Here is a 13,810-nt window from a genome sequence, read left to right as displayed (position 1 = left end):
AGTGGCAGGATTTTCAAAATATTCATCACTAGTGTGAAGCAGGGCTGGAGTTTTTTGTCCTCACATTATGTTTTTGAGGCTTTGGATACCTTTTATTCCCAGTTCTTTGCGGTTGGGAAACCAAGTTCATTAAAGCTAATTTGTTAAAGAGATGAAGTGGGTATTCATAGAACAGCTTGGGCTTAAGAGTCCTGTGCTTAGGGTCCTCATTCTAATTCAGGATTCAGGTATTCACTTCTGTGGAAAACCACTTAATCTCTAGTACTAGAGTTTAACACTTTGTGGAATTGAAAGGAGCAGGCCTTTGGTCTGCTGAGTCCCTTGTTTTCCATCACCGGGTGATAGGGTATGACCTTGCTTGTTGCTCTTAAATCTTTTTTCATGATGCTTTTTGACAATTATGCATCCAATGGGGTGTTGTAGGTGCAGTAGGACTGACTCTATTGTTAAATCAGACCTTTATATATTTGTAACTTGGACTGGGACACTAATTGTGTTGACAGTCAAGGACATTGTTGTCAAGGATATGCAGGTCTCTTGGTTTCCCCCACACACTTCCCAGAAAACTTAATATGTTCCTGGAGTTTAGTTAAATCAATCTCATTCCTAGGAGAAAGCTTGCTAACAGGCAATCAGTGTTTTGCCCTCAGGTAATCTACAGCTTCAGAGTTGTTACCCGAGGGTATTATAAAAATGAGAGTATTTACAAGTTCATGCTTTCCCATTTGTTATAAATGCTTAGCAGACAGGCATTGGACAGCTGTGGTCAATTTTGATTTTGATTATATTTGTAGTTCATCTCATTTAACTCAAGATCTTCATTGTTATAAAGAGGTACATTGTGTGTCAGCCTTAAGGCATACATTGCTTTTGTTACCTTTCTGTGACTTACAGGTGGTATTTACAGGTGATGGTAAATTCTAATTGCTTTCATTTCTTGAGGAGTTGTCTGGATCCTCGGTATTGAATTTTGCCTGTGCAAAAGTTCAAAAGCAACTTTCTGTTCATGGTTTCATTGGCAGGTTTTCAAGTATTGACAATTAAACATGTGCATCTGCAAAAACTTTCATTTTATTTTGCTATGGTTATATTAGTTGTGGAGGTATTTTTTGTTCGGGTTTTTTAAATCAATAATAATGTAAAACTTTTTTAATAATTTCCATATGTGGCAGACAGTGTTTTAAAACGCTAGTTAATAGCAATGACAGATGACTGTGATTCCTATCAGACATTTTGAACCTCATGGCTGTTTCACAAAAAAACTTTATTAAACCTGAACTGACAGTGTGTGTATGTGCCATTCAAGGAAAGATGACTTTGTAGATTGAAAATCATCTGGCTTACTTTTAGGTACAAATGCCTTTTCCTTTCCTGTCTTTTTCTCTTTTGACAAAGGACAGGTGTTCTTTTTCACTGACTGATAGACAAACATCTTTGCCAGTTCCTTAAGGCATCACTTTCAAAGTGAAACTAAGGCTGTGTTTGACTCCTTCTGGGCAAGGGAGTAACACAATGTAGCCATAACACATTTTCCTATTGCACACTAAAGAACTGTAATGCCTTTTGTAACTGTTTCATCAACTGTTCCCATAATGGAGGAGTGAATCATAGGGAAATTCCGTCTGTATTGTTTAGGCTACTTTAAAGTTTGGTTTAAATGTGTGTTGTAAAACTAGAGAACTTAATTGCATTTTTCACATGGTCATCAAGCAGCTTCTGTCTTCAAAATGACCAAAATGCCTTCAGCAGCAAACTTCTGCTTATGCAGTTATGGGATACCTGTTCAGTGAATGAGTCACATTTCTGTATCCTTTCCAATACATTCAATCAAATCAGTGCTGCTGATACTGCTAAGCAGCTTATATTTTAGCATTTTGAGATTGGCATCAGGAAAATAATGTATCTTTTTGACAAATACTTTCCTCATGACTGGTTATGCAAATGACATTTTTTTTTCTGGCAGTCATGGATACTGCTTTTGCGTGCTGTTATGTACTTGCAGCATGACTTCTGGTCACGCAATTTGGTGACCTTGCATTTTGAGAAGTGGAGGGGAGGGCATTGCATTCTGCAGTAATATTGCAAGACAAGTCAAATCTTGGTCATCATCTAATCATCATCTGTTAACATCAGCTTTCAGATACTGTAATGCAAAAACAGGATGTTGATAGGAAAATTGGAATGAGGAAGATTTTAGAAAAAAGAATGTTCCTCCAGAGTTGAGCAAAGAGTTGTCTGTAGGTGCAGAGGGGCCTTCCCCCTCAAATGTGCTGTGGATCTCACAGATTCCCCAGTGCTTGGCTTAGGTTCTGAAGCCTCATGGAGAGAAAAGGGAGAGGATGATCAGAAGGGGTTTGCAGTTGAGAGAAAGATCAGAGACATTGCTGGGAGAGCCTTCTGGCACAGCTCTTCCTAGCAAAACAAGTTGGACTCAAACTGCTGTTGAATGAGTGTTTTTAGTACTGTTAAGGCAGAGGTTCTGTAGTGCACCTTAGTTAAAAATAGACAATCAAATTATGTCAGTGCAGGTAAACACTGGGGCTTAATTGCAGAATCAAAGAATCTTGGAATGGTTAGGGCTGGAAAGGCCCATAAAGATCATCTAATTCCAATACCCCTGCCAAGAGCAGGAAACCTTCTACTCAAAGCCTCATCCAGCCTGATCTTGAACACCTTCAGGGATGGGAAATCCAAAACCTCTCTGTGCAGCCTGATCCAGTGCCTGAACACCCCCACAGTAAAGAATTTCCCGTTAATACCTGATCCTTCACCTCAGGGCCATTCCCCTTATCTTGTACTCACATATCCTTCTAAAATGTCTCTCTCCAGCCTTCTTCTCAATCCCCCCAAAATATTGAAAGGCTGCTCTAAGAGTTTTCCAGAGCTTTCTCTTCTCCAGGCTGCACAGGTCCAGTTCTCTCAGTCTGTGTTTGTAGGAGAGGAGAGCCAGCAGTATGGTAAACTTACTCTGTGGATTCATTCCATACCCACATCTATTTTGTGCTGGGAGCCCCAGGGCTGGCTGCAGTGCTCCAGGTGGGGTCTCATGAGAGCAGAGTAGATGGGAAGAATCACCTCCTTTGACCTGCTTGTCACATCTCTTTGATGCAGCCCAAGATGTGGTTGGCGTTCTGAGATGCTGGCACACACTGTTGGTTCATGTCCAGCTTTTTGTCCACCAGCACCCTCAGGTCCTTCTCCCCAAGGGCTGCTTTCAGTCCATTCTCCACCCTGTCTTTGTGCTTGAGATTGCTGTGACCCTGCTGCAGCACCTTTCACTTGGCCTTGTTGAACTTCATGAGGTTCTCACACACCCACCTGTCAAGCCTGTTAGGATCCCTCTGGATAATATCCCCTTCCTCCAGCATGTCAGCTGCACCACACAGCTTGCTGTTGTTGGCAGGCTTGCTGAGGGTTTACTTGATGCCACTGTCCGTGTCACTGTCAAGGCTGTCACCATACTCACCCCTGAGAATTATCACTTGTCACTTCTCCACTTGGACATTGAGCTATTGACCACAAGTGTTTGAGTGTGACCATCCTGCCAATTTTTTATCCACTGAGTGGTCTAGCCATCAAATCCAAGTCTCTCTAGGTTTAGATAAGGGTATCATGCAGGATAGCTTCAAATGCTTAACACAAGTTTGGGTGTTGTTACCCTTCCCATATCCACCACAGCTGGAACCCCATCGTAGAAGGCAGCAGATTTGTCAGGCTGTGGGTATAGATGAAGTAGCTTGTTCTCCTTAGCAAAGTGAAGTGTGGGTTTTTTAATGTCAATTTTAGAGCAAACACTTGGAAGTGAACTTAATGTGGTGGTTTGTGCATAAAAATAAAGCTGTCTAGCTGACCTTTTGTAAAAGTTTTACTGGCTACCAGTATAGTAGTCACTTCTGACTGGGAAGAAATCATTATAGCATCCAGTTGAGACATTTTAAATAGATTGTTAATTTTCCATGTGCTGGACAGTAGTACAATTTTCAATGCAGATTGTAGAAAAGTATCAGTTTGTACTGTATTTCTGAGGGGAAGGTGTCTGCCAACTGCATGGCTTTTCCTCACACCCCTGCATGTAGCTGTGCTCAGCTGTAATGTGCCAGGATGGATGGTATTTCACGCAAAATCAGAAGTGATGCGTTTAGTACTAACTTAGTATCTTGATAAAATGAATGTCATTTGCATTAAGACTAGACATTTATTTTTGTGTAGACGAAGGACGTGTAACTGTGAATTGTAATTAGGAGAGCTGTGTAATCTCCCCCAGCCTTATTTCTCCCACATTTTTCTAACCTGTGAATTACAGTTGAGATCCTTGATCTTATCTGCTGTGCATGTGGACCTTTGCCTTTTGTTATCTGTTGTTATCCATGTACATGTGTCAGCCTCTGGTCATGCAGATGTCTTCTTTGCACATGTTACACTTACTGATTTTGCCACGTCAAACTACTGGGGCTCAGAGGTACATGGAACCATGCTGCTTCTGTGAAATCCAGTGAGACATTTAGGATGATCGTGACATTGTAATATTGTTCAGCCTTCCATTCTGTGTCTGTACCAGAATGTTACATAATAGGCACTGCTTCTACATTAGACATTTCCTTGTGTTTTCATTATTTTAATGCACTTTTGTAATAGCCGAGCTTTTTTTGTGACACCAAAAACTATGCCACTCTTTCAGTCTTGTAGGCTTGACTCAACGGTTTTTCTTCTGTATTTCCTATTTCAGCAGTGAGTCAGTCTCCTTTTTAACGTTTTGTATTTCCCTGTTGGAGGTGAATGTGTTATGACAGAAAGGTAAAACCACTCCATTGCTGTTAGGTTTCAGCTTGTAATTTTATCCATATAACTGAGAGTTGAAATATGACATTATGAGGCAGGAGATCTGGACCCTTAGTCTTTCCTGATTCCAGTATTTCTATTTCTTGCACCTTTTCTTCTTAAGTAATATTTTAACTCGTTAATATTCCTGGCTGTGGCTTTGGCTGGAACCATTTGATATTTGGCTGGAACCATTTGATCTTTCTAGGGACATACTTAGAAGCTTGCAGTGTTTTCATTCTTATTCATAATTCTCCTCTTGCTTCTGGGCCTTTTTATCCCAAGGCCATTGCCCAGCATGCTTGATGTTCAAAAAGAGATAGTCATGCTTGTTATTGGGCATCAGCTGAAATCTTACTTATAAAATGTGGTAATACTGTGATGCTCTGGTAGGACTGTGCAGAACTCTGAATAATTCCACTTCCAGGCACTGAAATCTTTGTTTGAAGCTAATTGTTCCTTTATGATAATCAGTGACTTTTTTATTACCTGTAACCATGAAATCAGATGAAAGACTTGGGGACAAGAGGAAACAAAGGGTCTGGGTTAAGGATTTGAAGAAATCCCCCATACAATATGGGTGGTAGTCATGTCAGCCTGAAATTTTTGCTTCTGGGCAAACCAAATGCCTGGGTCAGTTCCAAATGGATTTTGTCTTTAGTTTTTGTGGGACACTTGGCTGATGTAAGAGGTACCTGAACAGAATGGCTTGGTATCATTCTTTTACTTTAACCATTTTATAAATAGAAGTATTACTATTTTTCCTTAAGAACAAAAATTCTTTCTGTATATGGCTCCATTGGAATTTGTTTGGAGTTGAGCCAATTAAAAAAAGCACTCCTGGATGATTAAAATTCATACAATGCAGGCAAATAGAACATGGAGACATTTGATCTTGAGAAAGTATGCTAACTATATTTAGTTTACAATCAGATAACAAGGAAAAAAACCTTCTACACAGCTTGGCAAGGAATATTGAAAGTATGAATTACTGTATGAAATAATTAATAGAGATAAGATTTTTGGTTCCCTTTCAGCCTTAAAGTCTTTTAAACAACTAAGTTATTCTTGCAAATACAAATTTCAGACATGTAATTTATAAAAAACATAGTTGCTTTTTGTCTTGTACAAAAGACTTTGTGACTGCTATATTTTAAAAATAATAGGTTGATTCTGGTATCTTCGAGCTCTGATTATACTTGAAGAATCCTGCTGTTAGGGTGTTTACCTGGCAGGGTGCTTCAAGTTAACCTTGCTTCCGTGGCTTATAACCGAAACCAATCCCTTAATCTTTCACCTTGGTATTTGATGTACTGGCATAAAGTGAGCATTTATGGTGGTTAATAGTGGTTAATGGCCAGTCTGAAAATCACAGATCAGTTGTGTGTTTTGAAACAAGCTCTACTTTACCTGAATTCCAGAGAGATTTCATGTGTGGGAGTCCTAAAGGGCAGGAAAATTAAAACTTGGTGAAACTTCCCCTAGGTATAGGGAAGCACTGAAAGGCAGTGAAACATTTTCAGGTTTTGTTTTGTTTCTTTGCCCTACTTTAGGTCCACTGTAAAATTTCTGGAAGTACACTTAGTTTTTTATTTACAATGGTAATAAGCATTTTGTTAGGTCACAGCTTCTAAAGTCTGCAGAAAACTCAAGCTAGAAGTCTGGAAAATAAAAATACTTCATCTCTTATCAGATCAACAATAGATTTGAGCATAATGAATTTGCTTTAAGCCAAATGATGTTATTCACAGATTGAACCTGAATTTGCTGATGTTTGAATAGTTTAGAACTGCTGCTCTTCTTCTAAGCTTGATTGTGGGACTGGATGTCTGGAAACAGTATTGGGATGCATCACTGAACATTCATCTGCTCCCCATGCTTTGTTTAGTAATACCTGTTACTAAACACATATTATTAAACAGGTGTAACATCTGTGCAGTGCAAAAATAGATTTCAGAGTGAAAAAAATGTTGGAAGAACAAGACTACTGATTAACATCCTTTTATCAGAGAACGTGGTTCTTCTAAATCAAAAACTGTCTAAAAAAGAGGCTGTGAATAAGGATAGTGTGTTTCAGTCAAGTCCAAGGGAATAGGAATTTGTAACTTGTGCTACAAAAACAAACAAATCCCTATGCTTCCTCCCCCTGCCCCTTTGACAATTTAAAATGGAATAGTTTATTTTTCTTTCCTAATATGAGCAGCCAAAATTAGAAATTTTTGGCTGGCACTCAAGTGTTATAATTATCTCTGTTTCATGTTTGTGTCTGTTAGGGATAGCTAGAGAAATTTAAATTTATAGAAAATATCTATATATCTTTTCTTCTTTGGTTTTTGGACTTGAACAAGTTATTCCAACTGACTTGACCTAGATCAGTTGCTAGAAACTAATGGCTTCTGTCCTCAATTTCCGTATCTTCTCAGAGCTCAGTTCAGTGGTGGAAAGTGGTAAGCTAGACACATTTCTTGGATTTTCTATAGGTAGTGCTTAGTTGTATAACTTGGCCTGTTATCAAAAGTCCTCTGTATAATAGCATAAACTTTAAACAACATTCGTTACATTTACATAGTGCCTTCTCAGTCAGGGAAAAACCCCCAAAATAGTGTGGTGGTATATGATGAGATTTTGGGAAAGCTAGACAAAATACTTCTGCAAAATTGAACTTTGGCTTAAGGGGGAGTACTCTTGTTCAACAGAAGGAGAAGTGGATGTGTATAACATGAGTAATAGTAAAAGAAACAGAAAAGAAGTAAAAAGAGTCTGCCAGTGTGCTGGAGGGCATCTTGGGTGTGAACTGGGATGGCAGCATTGTGGTAGATTGGTTGTGTTAGAAATGGGAAACTGGTTTGAATTCCCTGTGTACTCCTGTAGGAGAGGTGGGCACACACTGCCTTCACAACACATTTGTGTTTTGGGCTTGATTTTTTTCTGCCATACTTACGCTAATGTACTTGTTTCTCATCTGAAATTGTAGATCTACTTTTTTCTATTTATGTGTATCTTACTTAAGGAGTAATAAAATCACGGTGCCTCTAGAGCTGCTAATGGTATTCAAGAGCTCAGTTAATTAGAAAAGGAGGGGGGAAAAAAGGCCTGGTTCTTCATAATTTCTCTGCTGAATCTAGCATCTGCACTGAATACACAATTCTAAGTCGAATGCTCCTGCTTGAGCCTCCTGTTTACATGAAACAGGGATTCAGACAAAATGTACAGTGTTGTGTGAAAATGTTCGTGGGTATAGGAGGAAATTTTTTATAGACTGCTGAGGAATGTTTTTAACACTTTGCTAAGCTTTGTACTATGTTCTTTGAGCCATAGCTCTTAGAGCAGGTTCTGTGGCAAAATTTGGAGATAATCTTGCTGCTTCTTTGCTTTCAGACTTTGTGAAGAAACTCTAAAATAGATTTAAGGATTTTTAATAACAATATTTATATGTTAATGCTGCAGACAGGTAGCTGGACAGTCTTTATCTATTTGGTCCCACTTTAGCTTTTTCAGTATAATCATTAAAATTAAAAAAAACATATATTTTTAAAAATAATGTTGTTCTGCAGTTTTATGTGACCCATGTAAGTGCAGGGCTTACTCTTCTTCTGCAGCCTTTTGTGTGACAGGCTTCACACAAGGGTGGGGCTTGGTCCATCTAGCAGATGTTAATAATTCTGTAACAGCAGTAATTCTTCTTCAATTCAGTGGTCAGGTGAACACAGTGTTTATACAGACTGCTTAAACTGAAGTATTTTGTTAATAGGAAGAAACCATTAGAGAGGAAAAAGCGTAATAAACAGTGTTTGCACTTACATAAGGCCATGGTCTGCTCCTCCAATATAATAAAGCTTTGTTCTTTCTGGAGACCTTCACCAAGGTATTATCTGCCTGTTTTTTCTCCATTTTCATCTTTTCACTTTTCTTTTAAATGACAGCATTGGGTGTTTGGGGTTTTTTCTCTCTCTCCTGCTTTCCAGACACTTTGTTCTTCTAGTGAACCTGAAGAATTTGGTTCAAAATAAACAGCTGTCCTTGCACATGGCCTGATAGTTAATCTAAAGTATTCATGCACTTGTGAGAAACAAGATTCACTCTTTTAAAAGCTTAATAAATGATAAAAAGGATCTTTTACAAGGCTGGGTACAAAGTCATAGCTAGATGCACCCCAATCCCTGTTGTTATTTTACTATAACAACTCTTATATAATTTTTCATTGCATTGATCAAATGCATATTCATGAAGTTGATAGGTATGCAAAAAATCCGTAGAGTTCTTTAATGTGTTCCAGGAATTCTTTAGCTTGGTTCAGCCCCTGACCTGTCGTGCAGTAGTGTAGATTTGATTTTGGGGAGTCATCTATGTCATTTCCTCACAATGTAGATGCCATTTTCTCACAATGACAAACAGGGAGTTATTGATAATCAGAGGCTCAGTGGCAGGAGTTCTCTTCACATTTGATATTTAATGTGTCCTCTTTCCTTTGATATTAGCTGTGTGGTTCCTTCACCGTTATCTAATCATACAGATGGTTTTAGCTATTTCCACAAACTTACCTGAGTTACCCCCATTATTGTCAGTTACAAAAATAAAAACATTCTGCAAAAGTTAACATTACAATGCACAACACACAATCTCTATTTTAATACTTTGCAAAAGCTTAATATGTAAAATAATATATAAAACTATAATATATGTTTATCACACTAATATATATATAAGCTACATATGGCCAGGACATTGGCCACAAAAGCTGATAAATTATACTATATCAAAAACAGTTAAAAGTGATTACAAACTGTACTACATCAAAATTGTTGTGATTAATTGTAATTTGCAAAAGCTAATATGTAATAGTGAAAGCTAACAACTACATACTTTTTATAACACTGAATATTTGGTAAATCTTATATTAAATCTAAATATTTGGTCAACCAGTGTGATATCTACCATAATTGGCATGCTGCCATATGTGGATTGTGTTTTGATTGACTGAAGATGGATTTGGGAAAAAAAACCCCAAACAAAAGCTTTAATGTTTGTTGCTGTGTATGTTGCTGCTGGGATTTCCAAACTGTATATACTCCTTTACACAAATAATTTTGAGCTTTCCCTAAGTTAAGAAAGCAAATTTTTGGGATTCTTCCATTGGAAAAAAAATGAAAAATCATGTGGTACTTCCATGTTGGATATTTAACTAGAAAATGTATTTAGGCGTAGTGCTTTCATCAAGGAGATAAGAAACAGCTTGTTTCTTTACAGTAATTCAGTTTGACTGTAGTTTTTACAAATAGTGAACTGGTTCAGACTTCTGTTTTATCCATAATTTTTTGGACAAGAAAAAGTTAGAATTCTGCTTTCATTTTTGGTCGTGTGTCGTTTGTTTGGGGTTTTTTTAGTAGTATCCACCAAGCCGTTGTGATGGTCAGCAACTGTAGGGTGCCAGCCTTGCTATTGAGCCAAATTGCTAGCAAAGAGCTTTTACTTTGTGTTATTTCACTCCACAACAGAAAGGGTGAGCACAGCCTCTTCCTTTCTAATCTGACTGAATGTGTCTTGGGGCTTACTCCTTTTTTGGGGGAAGTCTCCTGGAAAATATCCCTCTAGATTTGAGAAGGTTTATATGGTTGAAGCATGTGTGTGTGCACAAGATATCTAATGCTGCATGAATAATTCACAATGAATAATTTTTCTAATTAATTTAGACTTCTTCCCTGCCACTTTTTCTGTGGATCCTTTAGAAATTGTGGCTTTCACAAACATTTAATAATATTTCAGTTGTGTTCTAGAAATACCTGCACAAACAAAGCTCTGATTAGCTCAGTTAACAATTGAGAAAACAATTACAGAAAATTTAAAAAAAAATGGTATGATGGGTCCCTTTCAGGCTTCCGTTTTCTTGAATAAAACCAAACCAGCTTCTCTGCAACAAAAATCCTACCCCTACCATCAACAATTCCTTCGTCAAAAACCACTGATCATTTCTTAGCACTTTTTTTTGCCCTCTCAGGAAACCACAATTCTGTTAAATGTCTTTTTCCTATGAGGAGAGGATCACTCCACTGTTCCTGTAGTGGTCAGTTTGTGCATGGTTTTTTCCTTTGAATAGTTAGAATAGTCAGAGGTTAATACTGCATTTATGGATAGTGGTGGTTTTGAACATTTTGTTGAGTATTTTTGTTTAAGAAGAAATAATGTTTTCTAAGCCCGTACAATTTAATATCTATGGATATATTAAAATATTTACCAAAAGTCATATGGAAAATGTCATCTAGTCAAAGTAAGCAGCCCTGATGATTTATGAATGATTTTTTTTTCCAATATTGTGAATTATATTTAGAATTGTTCTGTGACATAATGTTGAGGGAACTTGAAAATTGTTTTCCCAGCCACACCTTGTGAGAATTCAATTCCTTCCTTAAAGAGGGGACTTCAGGCCAAAATTCAGCATTGGTAAACCTTACATACATACTGTTACTTTCCCCTACTTTTGTTGCAAGGAGATTGTAGAATTGCTAAGAATTGCTGAGAGCTCAAGTTGTTGTGTTGCATGTAACAGCTGAAATATGTTCAGTTGGACATGCTGCATGTTTGCCTTTCCTGGTGAAATGACTGCTTTTCCCATTTCAATTTTATTGTAGTGGGTTACAAACCAAGAATCTTACTGTAACACACATTTGCCTTGTTCTCTTGGCAGTTTTGCAGAGGTGGGCAGGGGCTGGTGGGAACCCAGTGCTGGTACTGGTGTGTGTGTGTGCCCCAAACCCATGTGAGCTGAGGGCTGTCAGGACTTCAGGAATCTTTGCCTTGTAGAACAGCACTTTAGGACTTTTCAGAAATAGTTTAGATCCTTCTTTTGGTACTAAAACTGCATGAAAATATTTGGGGTTTTATTAGCACCGAATGTCTTTCCTTTTCGGTGTGCATTCTTCTTGGTGTCAGTGGCTTTAAAGAAAACAAAAAACTCCATTTTCTTCTATGTGTTTTGGGCTGTTTCCCATCTCTTGTTGAAGATGGAAAGGTTTGATTACAATTATTTAATGAAATGGTGCATGATTGCTCTGAACATTAGATTGCTATTGAAGTCAGCAAAAGTATACTTGAAGTTGGATTGATTTAAGAACATAAATATTTTTAAGTAATTCTGTCCTTTTGAGTTTATGTAGAGTAGATTGAAGTAAATAATTTTAATATAAATGTTCTATAGCTATCTTATCTAACACAAACCACATGTTATTTTTCGTAGTAGCTGAGGTGGATGTAACTTATGCTAAAAGTATGCAAGTATGGATGTGTAAATGAATAAATTATATCTTCTGTGGTGTATGATATAGACAGTAGGTGATTGAGCCAGAAGACTTCCTTTTTAGTTAAAGCAAATATACGTTTCTATGGCAATAAAAGCAAATTTAAAATGTAGGTGGTTCTGACTGTTGCTGGTCTAAAATAAAGGTGGCAGTTGCAGAATAGTACATTTCATAGCCAAAAAAAATTTCCAAGGTTTTTATTAAAGAAAAATACATCTATTTTCCCCATGCTTAATTTTTAAAATTTTTCAATTATAAGCTCTTTCTGATGTATATTTTTTCCCCTCCTTTAAAATTTCCTTTTTCTTCTCATGGTGCATGGCAAAGATGTATATAAAATCTGCATATATGCAAGTCTTTTATCAAGGAGATTTTATTAAATATATTTAAATGGTGATACTTACTACCTTTGCATCTTCCATAATTTGTCCAGACTTTAGATTTTAATGCTTATGAAATGATGATTATTTTTAGTAGTACTCACGAGACAAGAGACATGAGAGTTTTTTTATCAGAAGATGAATTAAAGCAGTATTTACCAAAGAACACCAGATTGATGGGGTGAGTAGGTGATAGCAGGTTGCAAAGAAATAGGGTAGAACACAATGAGGAGTGTTTATCCTACTCTAATTAGAGTTGAGGAAAACAATGGAGACACCATTTCATTCTAGATTAGACAGTTCAGAGCTTCACATCCATTGAAGCACATTGTTGGAACAATCCATTATAGAATACCCAAATACTACCTATTCATGAGTGAGTCGCCTCAAATTAATCATCCTGCCCTATCTGTCCTACATAATCATTCGAGCTGTTTGCTTTTTCTGTGCTCCAAATCTTCCTCAAATCCACAGGCTACACTACAGAAGACTCAAGATTCAATATCTGTGGAATTTTGTCTTTTCAAGAAGGAGTATGGGCAGCCTAATTAATATATTAATGATTCTATTTTGCAGCCAAAATTTATCCTTATTAAAGCATAGTGTGCATACAGAAAAAAATAAGTGGTATCTTTTTGGTCACTCATACGTTTTGATTTTCTATGCCATACCCTGACAGATCTTCATAGGAACTCAAATTCATTTAGCAGGATGGGAACATGTGGTATTAGTCCAAAGTTGAAACTGGATATTTCAGTTGCTATTATGTCAGATTTCATAATGTCTTCTTTTGCAACAACAGTGAAGATTTTCTTAAAATTATAGCCTGAGAATATTTTGTGCAAAAAATATCAACCTAAATTTGCAGAGATTGTGGTATTATCTACGAGGTACACACTGATTTTCCTCATCACAGTGGGTGCTCACATGGCTGTCCTTGATCATTCAAATAATTAGTGTTAACTATTCAAATACAACAGATGAAATATCTTGAAAACACCTAGGGTATGTGCCACCTGATTGCTGCCTGTGGTACTGGGATAATGGATTTGTGCTCCAGTTCCTGTCCAGCAGGAACAATCAAGACATAAGGAAAGGGCTTTAGATATCTGAGCTGCTGGGAGCCCAAGAAGCTGTTGGTGTTTAATGCTTTATCACGGAAAACCAGCCAGTTTTATATTATATAAATCTGTGAATAAAGGCACCAGATTATGGTTGATGAATGATTTTGTAAGCCTAGAAATAATGTATGTACTCAAGGCTGCGTCATGATAATATGTTGACATGCAGTATCAGATGTAAATCCTGGAAATAAACAGA

The 13,810-nt window shown here is 37.3% G+C and overlaps 1 protein-coding gene across 2 annotated transcripts in view; it reads left to right on the top strand.

Moving 5' to 3' along the window:
* SLC2A13 (solute carrier family 2 member 13) overlaps positions 1-13,810 on the top strand; it is a 148,128-nt gene that overhangs the window by 34,731 nt on the left and 99,587 nt on the right. The gene's annotated exons all lie outside the window — the stretch shown is intronic.

The sequence above is a fragment of the Sylvia atricapilla genome, chromosome 5 (genome assembly GCF_009819655.1).
Source record: "Sylvia atricapilla isolate bSylAtr1 chromosome 5, bSylAtr1.pri, whole genome shotgun sequence".
Lineage (NCBI taxonomy): Eukaryota > Metazoa > Chordata > Aves > Passeriformes > Sylviidae > Sylvia > Sylvia atricapilla.
The sequence above is the reverse complement of the archived record's forward strand: the minus strand, read 5'-3'. Positions and strand labels throughout refer to the sequence as shown.